Here is a 9,004-nt window from a genome sequence, read left to right as displayed (position 1 = left end):
CTACCTCTGCCTGCCACGTGCTGGGATTAAAGGCATGCTGCGCCCTCCCCCCACCCAGGCTTTTTTCTTTTCTTTTTGTTTCTTTTTTCTTTTTCTTTTCTTTTCTTTTCTTTTTTTATTTTGCATTTGATTTTGAATTCTTTGGCCAGTAACTCAAAAAACGTTTCACTGTTACCAGTTTTGTTTTGTTGGTTTGTCTTTTGCAATCACTTTCAGTGATACCCCATGCCCTCAGTTTAAGAAGCTGTGGTATAAGGCTAGAGAGATGGCTCAGTGGTTAAGGTGCTTTCCTGCGAAGCCTAAGGTTCAAGTCCCCAGTATGCATGTAAACCAGATGTACAAGGTGTTTTATGCTCTGGAGCTTCGTTGCACTGACAAGAGGCTGTAATGTGCCCAGTTTCTGTATGAAGTTCATTTGCAGTGGCTGGAGGCCCTATCATACCCACTCTCTCTTTCTACCCGCCTCTTTTCTCTCTCTCTCTCTCTCTCTCAAATAAATAAATAAATATTTTTTTTTTAAAAAATGGCAGGCTGGAGAGATGGCTTAGCAGTTAAGATGCTTGCCTGCAAAGCCAAAGGACCCAGGTGTGATTCCCCAGAACCCACGTAAGCCAGATGCACAAGGTGGCACATGTGTCTGGAGTTCATTTGCAGGACTGGAGGCCCTGGCACAACCATCCCCCTCTTCCTTTCTCTCTCTCTCTCTCTCCCTCAAATAAATACATACATAAATAAAATATTTTAAAAACTAAAATGTCTAGAGGCCTCTAGAGGCTGTTACCGACTCCAGTAGTGGAAGAATAAGAGAATAAGGCAAGGTCAATGGCAGCCATGTCCAAGAAACCAGAAGTTGCAGAGATTACACTCTGGCCTGGCATGGTGTCAGCCAGTTCTCCCCAGTGGGGCGTCTACACAGCTGGGGTGCTCCTAAGACATAGAGCACAAAGGCTTCCTCTGCCTAGAGGTAGCGTCCAGACACTGCCCACCCCATGCCACGCACCAGCCTGAACTCTGCCTACATTCAGGGCCAGCCCACTGACCCCCGACATTCCTGCAGGGACCCATGAACAGACAGGGCTTTCAGAATGTGAGCCTGCTGGCAGGCTGAATTATCACCAAGATTACATGCCAAAGATCGGCGGGCCCCGCCCTGGCACTGGGATGCTTGGCTCCAGGGCCCTCATTCCAACTGTGCAAGGACAGACTCTTATTCTCTTCCTGAGTGAGAGGCCTCCACACCCCCATCTGTGCAGAAACTGCCCTCCCCAACTCCATTCGTCCCTGACTTCCCACTCAGTGACCACAGCCTTCCTTTCTTACAGCTCAGAACTGGAGCAGATTAGACAAGGGTGACTCAAAGTCAAGTTCCCCAAGCCCTTTGTGAGGCATTGGTTTCTTTGCATAAGGCCTTTACAGGTACAAACATCTGTCACCACCTGAGACAAGTTCCTCACGGGAGCTTGGGTGTTTATTATGCTGTGGACCTTGGGCATTCTGCTTTTTCTCTGTTATACTTTCCCTGTCTGCAAAGTGGAGTGACAATCTGATCTGCAAGATGAGACAGAAATGGGATCATGGGCTGCAGAGATGGATCAGCAGTTAAGGTGTTTGTCTGCAAAGCCCCAATACCCACATAAGCCAGTTGCACAAGGGGACACATGCGTCTGGAGCTCTTTTGCAGTAGCTACAGACCCCAGTGTGCCCATTCTCTCTCTTTCTTTTTTTTATTTTTATTTATTTATTTGAGAGCAACAGACAGAGAGAGAAAGAGTCAGAGAGAGAGAATGGGTGTGCGCCACTGCAAACGAACTCCAGATGCGTGCACCCCCTCATGCATCTGGCTAACGTGGGTCCTGGGGAATCAAGCCTCGAACTGGGGTCCTTAGGCCTCACAGGCAAGCGCTTAACCGCTAAGCCATCTCTCCAGCCCCATTCTTTCTCTTTCTATCTGCCTCTTTCTGCTTCCCAAAATAAATAAATAATAAATAAATGTGGTGGTTTGATTCAGGGGTCCCCCATAAACTTAGGTGTCCTAATGCTAGGTCCCCAACTAATAGAGATTTGGGAATTAGCACCTCTTGGAGGTGGTGTATTGTTGAGGGTAGGTTTTGGGTGTTATAGCCAGTGTTCCCTTGCCAGTGTTTGTTGCACTTGCCAGAGGAAGCCTTTGTGCTGTATGCCTTAGGAGCACCCCAGCTGTGTAGACTCCCCACTGGGAAGAACTGGATGACACCATTCCAGGCCACAGTGTAATCTCTGTACCTGATGTTGGCCAGGAGGTTGATGTCCACCCTCTGCTCATGCCATCATTTTCCCTTGGCATGACGGAGCTTCCCCTTGTGTCTGTAAGCCAAAATAAACCCTTTTTTCCCCACAAGCTGCTCTTGGTCAGGTGATTTCTGTCAACAATGTGAAACTGAGTGTGTGGTGGTTTGATTCTGGTGTCCCCCATAAACTTAGGTGTTCTGAATGCTAGGTTCCCAGCTGATGGAGATTTGGGAATTAACGCCTCCTGGAGGGAGTGTATTGTTGGGGGCAGGCTTATGGGTGTTATAGCCAGTTTCCCCTTGCCAGTGTTGGGCACACCCTCCTGTTGCTGTGGTCCACCTTATGTGGGCCAGGGGGTGATGTCCACCCTCTGCTCATGCCATCATTTTCCCTGCCATCGTGGAGCTTCCCCTGGAGCCTGTAAGCCAAAATAAACCTCTTTTTCCCACAAGTTGCTCTTGGGTGGGTGATTTCTACCAGCAATGCAAACCAGACTGCAACAGAATACAACAGTAACGTTGGTACCGAGGAGTGGTGTCATTTGCTGCTAGACAACTGACTGTGTGGCTTTGGCCTTTTGGAGCTGATTTTGAAGAGGAATGTGGAAGGATCTGAAACCTTGGCCTAAGAGATGCCTTGCAATGCTGTAAGTATAGCTTTATGGACTATTCTGGTCAGAGTTAAAAGACCTGAATGCAGTAAGAACTATGGACTGTGAGGTTTGGCTTATGAGGGTGAGAAAGAGCTTTGCTTACACTGGGTTAGAAGCAGTTTGCATGAGAGTCTTGTTGTTATGCCCATGTCCTGATAACTTGTGCAAGGTTGATGTGTGTAGAAATGGATTGATGTGAGCAGAGGGATATGGCACAGAAATGAGGTCTTTGGACTGAAACTTCTGCCTGTTCAGCTGCAATTTTATGAGAGATTAAAACCTTTGAGATTGTGGCAACAGCAAGAAGGAAGACACTTATGAAGGGGCCTGAATGCTCAAGAGGTGTCCTGTTCTTCAGGGTCTGCTTTATTCCCCCCCACCAGATTAATAAATTGGCACTCTATCTGGCATTATGGAGTATGAAAAATGCAGGAAAGAAAGGGTCATTAAATTTGCAATATGGCCATGGGCAATGTGAAGTAGGTTTGCTGGATGCCTGCATGGAGACCCAATGGAGCCATGAGGATTGCAGTAGAGACCCAGTGGAGATGCCAGGACCACAAGATCACTGCTGAGGAGAGCTGCTGGCCCCAGATGAAGTTCTCTAGGATAGCTGGAGGGGCAGAATTAGAACACCAGAGACTTGCTGGTTAGAATTATCAGACTTGGAGACTCATCACTGGCTAGAGTTGTTGGACTTGGAGCTACAGAGTTTGATGTTTGCCTTGCTTAAATCTTGTATTGGTTAAATATTTCTTTCCTATGCCCAGTGCCACTTATCACATTGTGTGTGTTTATTCTGTGCCATTATGTTTTTTTTGTTGTTGTTGTTGTTTTATTTTTGGCATTATGACTCAGTTTAAAGACTTTGGCTGTGTGTGGTGGTGTACAACTTTTAATCCCAGCACTCAGGAGGCAGATGTAGGAGGATCACCATCACCATGAGTTTGAGACCACCCTGAGACTACATAGTGAATTATAGGTCAGCCTGAACTAAAGTGAGACCTTACCTTGAAAAAAAGAAGAAGAAGGAGGAGGAGGAGAAGAAGAAGAGGAAGAAGAAGGCAATGACTTTGGACTATGGGGATGTTTGAACATCATTGGGAGTGACAAAAACTATGGGGACTTTTTTTTTTTTAATTTATTTATTTGAGAGCAACAGACACAGAGAGAAAGACAGATAGAGGGAGAGAGGGAGAATGAGCGTGCCAGGGCTTCTAGCCTCTGCAAATGAACTCCAGATGCGTGCGCCCCCTTGTGCATCTGGCTAACGTGGGACCTGGGGAACCGAGCCTCGAACCGGGGTCCTTAGGCTTCACAGGCAAGCGCTTAACCGCTAAGCCATCTCTCCAGCCCCTATGGGGACTTTTAAAGTTGGATGAATGCATTGCATTTTACATCATGTATGGTTATCAGTTTATGGGGACAGGGTCAGAATATGGTGGTTTCATTTAGGTGTCCCCCATAAATTTTGGTGTTCTGAATGCTAGGTTCCCAGCTGATAGAGATTTGGGAATTAACACCTCTTGTAGGCAGTGTATTGTTAGGGGTGGGCTTATGGGTATTATAGCCAGAATTTGGCACACGCTCCTGTACCTGTTGTCCACCTTATGTTGGTCATGGGGTGATGTCCATCTTCTGCTCATGCCATCGTTTTCCCTTGCCATCATGGAGCTTCCCCTCCACAAAATAAGCCCTTTCCCCCCACATGCTGCTCTTGGTCAGGTGATTTCTGCCAGCAATGAGAACCTAAATGCAACAATAAATAAATAAGTATTTTTAAAAAGGGCTGGAAAGATTGCTTAATGGTTAAGGTGCTTGTCTGTGAAACCTACGGACCCATGTTTGATTCTCCAGGTCCTACGTAAGCCAGATGCACAAGGTGATGCAAGCATGCAAGGTTGCAGGAAAGCACAAGATGATGGCACACATGTTTGGAATTCAACTTCATTGGCTAGAGGCCCTAGTGTGCCAATTCTCTCTCTCTCTCTCTCATTAAACAAAAAAAACAAAAAAAAACTGGGGTTGGAGAGATTGCTTAGTGGTTAAGGTGCATGCCTGTGAAGCCTAAAGACCCAGGTTTGATTCTCCATGTCCCACATAAGCCAGATGCACATGGTGGCACACACATCTGGGGTTTGTTTGCAGTGGCTAGAGGCCCTAGTGTGCCCATTCTCACTCTCTCTCTCTCTCTCTCTATCTATCTATCTCTAATAGATAAATAAAAGCAAACCTTAAGCCAGGCATGGTGGCACACATGGTGGCCTTTATCCCAGCACCCAGGAGGCAGAAGTAGGAGGATCATGGTGAGTTTAAGGCCACCCTGATACCATAGAGTGAATACCAGGTCAGCCTGAGCTAGAGTGAGACCCTACCTCAAAAAATCAAAAATAAATCTTTAAAAAAATGATAATTAAAAAGGGGGCTGGACCCCAAAACATTACAGGCTATTGCTGAGGCTATTTATTTTTCACCAGGAATAGATGATAAGACCCTACTGCTGAAGACTCCACATACTTGGACTGCAAGGCCACTGAGAAATCCTGCTGGAGAAGTGCTGAAACCCTCTTCCATGTAGACCAGCTGACAGAAAGCTGGACAAGGCTAAGCTGCATGCAGTTCAATGGGAGAGAGAGAAATCACCAATGGATATACTCAACAGTGGACACTGCAAGCCTTAAATTTATCCAGCCGGGCCATATGAGCCAGTGGGTGCAATAGTGGCATGAATGCTATGGGGGAAACCAACCACTCTCTAATTGCACTAGAGGGCCACTCCATGGGAAGGAATACATGCCTGATACTGAAAACCTTCAACAGGGGTGATCATGAGCCCTAGGGGAGTAATGTCTGCTGATGTTTGGCTAAATGTATATACTATGCTCATCAAACTGCTCAGTAAGCACTTCTCTTAATGTTCATACCTATATATTAATGCTACTCTCACTTTTGGTAGAGAACCTTCTCTTTCCAGATGGCAATGACCTTGGGATGACTCAGAAGGCATCATGGTGCTAGAAAGAAGTGACAGGAGTGCTCAGTACTGCAATATCTCTATCATACCTTCCAAGGCTCAGGGTCTATTGCAGAAGAGGTGGTGGAAAGAATGTAAGAGCCAAAGGAAGGTTAGGACTGCTTACAATGCCCTCCTCCAGACACAAGAAAGCCTGGATATCCATGACCTCACAGTGCCTGACACTACCTGTAAAGACCATCATAATAGGAGGAAAGGATGATGGCATCAAAATGAAAGAGAGACTGATTGAGAGAGGGAAAGCGTATGATGGAGAATGGACTGCAAAGGGGAAAGTGGGGGGAGGGAGGGAATTACCATGGATTATTGTCTATAATTATGGAAGTTGACAATAAAAAATAAATTTCAAAGGTGGGGGGGGGGCTGGAGAGATGGCTTAACCATTAAGGCACTTGCCTGCGAAGTCTTTTCTTTCTTTCTTTCTTTCTTTCTTTCTTTCTTTCTTTCTTTCTTTCTTTCTTTTTTTTTATTAGTAAAAGGTTTGCTAAGCAGATATATTTATTAAAAATAATGCTAATATAACCCTGGGGCACACTGTTTCAAGAGGATCTTTGCAGCAGATTTCATTATAATTACTTATCATCTAAATAACAAAGGTTTGTTTAACTTATAGAGTCACTAAATAATAGGAAAGAGAAAGGAAAAGGAAAGGGTAGGGCTGATCCAGTAGAGACGGAAGCTGGTATCAGTATCTTCCTAAGCATCATTCTGGTCAGCAGCCTTGGGTAAGGCTCATCTCTAAAGGTTTCATCACAGCCCAGAGTGATTTCTGCACTGAGCTCCTCCCGCACCTGCCATGGTACCAAAAGGCACAGGGGCCACAGTAAAGCAGAAACAGTTTATTAAACTGTCCATATTGTTAAAAATGGTTCAAGGCCAGTTCAAGATTTTCATACTCCCTATTTAAAAATGCTAGTTTGAAAAATGTTCCTAGCAATGTATGCATCCCCCTTATGTCCCCTCCCTATCTCTTAAAATAAACTTAAACACCCAGTGTAAAAACACTGGCAAGAGAATCAAAAGTCAACCATTTGAAAAGAAAGAAGAAGAGGGGAGCAGACGGTGTGTAGCAGATGCTAGTACTGCTCAGGGGCTGCTGATGCAGGCTTTGGTGGCATTAAATCCCCCAGTAAGGCATCAGGTGTTGGGACTCTTTCTCATAAACGTCTGGAATTATGCCATAAGGTGTCTGTACCAACTTAACTGTCGACTTCCCAAAGAGCTGGCACTCATAGTCTATCAGCTGCCGCCAGAAGCCTACGTTGGGTCTGATGACAGGCCTCCTGGCTTTCACCCAGCTGTACGCCTCCAGCAGACACACGTTGTAGAACTTCATCAGGTACGCGATGCAGAGGGTGGCCGAGCGGCTCACCCCCGCGGCACAGTGCACCAGCGTAGCCCCGTGCTTCCTGCTCACACTGTGGATCTTGTCGGCCACCACGTCAAAGTACACTTTAATAGGGGCATTAGGAACATCAGCCAGAGGCACCTTAACATATTCAAATTGGGGCCAGTTGTAATTGGGGATCTCAATGGTAGCATTCACAATGCAGGTGATGCCACGTGCCTGGAGGAGGTGCCGGTTGGAGGCCGCACCGCCTCAGCCCAGGAAGAGAGAGGAGATGATTTGAGCGATACCTCCTATATCTCCCTCGGAAATCATTCAAGGGGCCATGAGAGTCCGTGGAAGCGTGCTATGACCTCGGGAGCTCATGAAGATGACAGCAATCACACTTGCATCATCGGGAGCAAGACCAGCAGAGAGTTTTGGTGTCCTCCACCAAGAAATTCAAAATCGCAGACTCCATCGTGCTCAGGAGTGCAGAGAGCTGGGCTCTTTGGTCTGGATCTAGATGATCTTAAGTGAGCCACGCTGGTTACAGTGGGTAAAAATCAGATCTGCAGTCAGGCAATATGAAAGGTTCTCGAAGAGGACTCCTCAGCACCAACACGTTCCACACTGATGCTAAGATGACTGAGAATGAAGGAAACTGTCTCAGAGCACCGGAACCCCAGAGCAGCTGCTCCATCTGGAACCATTAAACTTTGTTTGGTTGGTTGGTTCTTCAAGGTAAGGTCTCGCTCTAGACCAGGCTAACCTGGAATTCACGGTGTAGTCTCAGGGTGGCCTTGAACTCACGGTGATCCTGCTACCTTTGCCTCCCAAATGCTAGTTGATTAAAGGTGTGCACCACCATGCCCCCAGCTCAACATTCCATTAAACTTCAGAGTGGCGAGCGGCCTGGCTCCCGGCTGCGGCTCCGTCCTCTGCCGCGGTTCCTACCTTCTCTCTTTCTTTTTTTCTTGAGGTAGGGTCTCACTCCAGCTCAGGCTGACCTGGAACTCACCATGTAGTCTCAGGGTGGCCTTGAACTTACAGTTATCCTCCTTCCTTTTCCTCTCAAGCACTAGGATTAAAAGCATGTGCCACCATGCCTAGCTTCTCCCTTTCTTCCTCTTTCTTCTTTGTTCCTCTTCCTTTCCTTCCTTCATTTTTTTTTCTCAATTTTTATTAACATTTTCCATGATTACAAAAAAATATCCCATGGTAATACCCTCCCCCAACAATTTCCCCTTTGAAATTCCATTCTCCATCATATCCCCTCCCCACATTTTTTTTTTTTTTTAATGCAGGGTGTTATAGAGTGACAGGCTGACCTCAAGGCCCAGCTTCTTCCTCACTCTATGCTTCCTGGTCCACTGTGGTGTGAAGAGACTTCACCACGAACCCCTGTGAGCTGAGCTGTGCAGCCACACTTCCTGTCATTGATGGACTGAAACCCTCTGACACCATGAGGCAAATCAAAACTTTTCTCCCATAAGTCCATCAGTCATTGTGGTCGCAGCAACTCAAAGTAACTAAAACACCTGTTTAGAATGTGAGCCGATGGAGGGGGCAGGGACAGTGGCTCAGCCTTTGAAGGTGCTTGCTTGTAAAGCCTGATGGCCTAGGTTCAACTCCCCAGCCCCCCACATAAAGCCAGAGCCAGGAGAATCCAAAGCTCCAGACTATCAGGCCAGTCCCACATGTGCGGCAGGAGATCCTGTCT

The 9,004-nt window shown here is 46.6% G+C and overlaps 1 pseudogene; it reads right to left on the bottom strand.

Moving 5' to 3' along the window:
• Window positions 1-7,071: 7,071 nt before the first annotated feature.
• Window positions 7,072-7,770, bottom strand: LOC101616435 (annotated as a pseudogene).
• Between the last annotated feature and the right edge of the window lie 1,234 nt (window positions 7,771-9,004).

The sequence above is a fragment of the Jaculus jaculus genome, chromosome 1 (genome assembly GCF_020740685.1).
Source record: "Jaculus jaculus isolate mJacJac1 chromosome 1, mJacJac1.mat.Y.cur, whole genome shotgun sequence".
Classification (NCBI taxonomy): domain Eukaryota; kingdom Metazoa; phylum Chordata; class Mammalia; order Rodentia; family Dipodidae; genus Jaculus; species Jaculus jaculus.
Note: the sequence above shows the minus strand (reverse complement) of the source record. Positions and strands in the feature narration are given on the sequence as shown.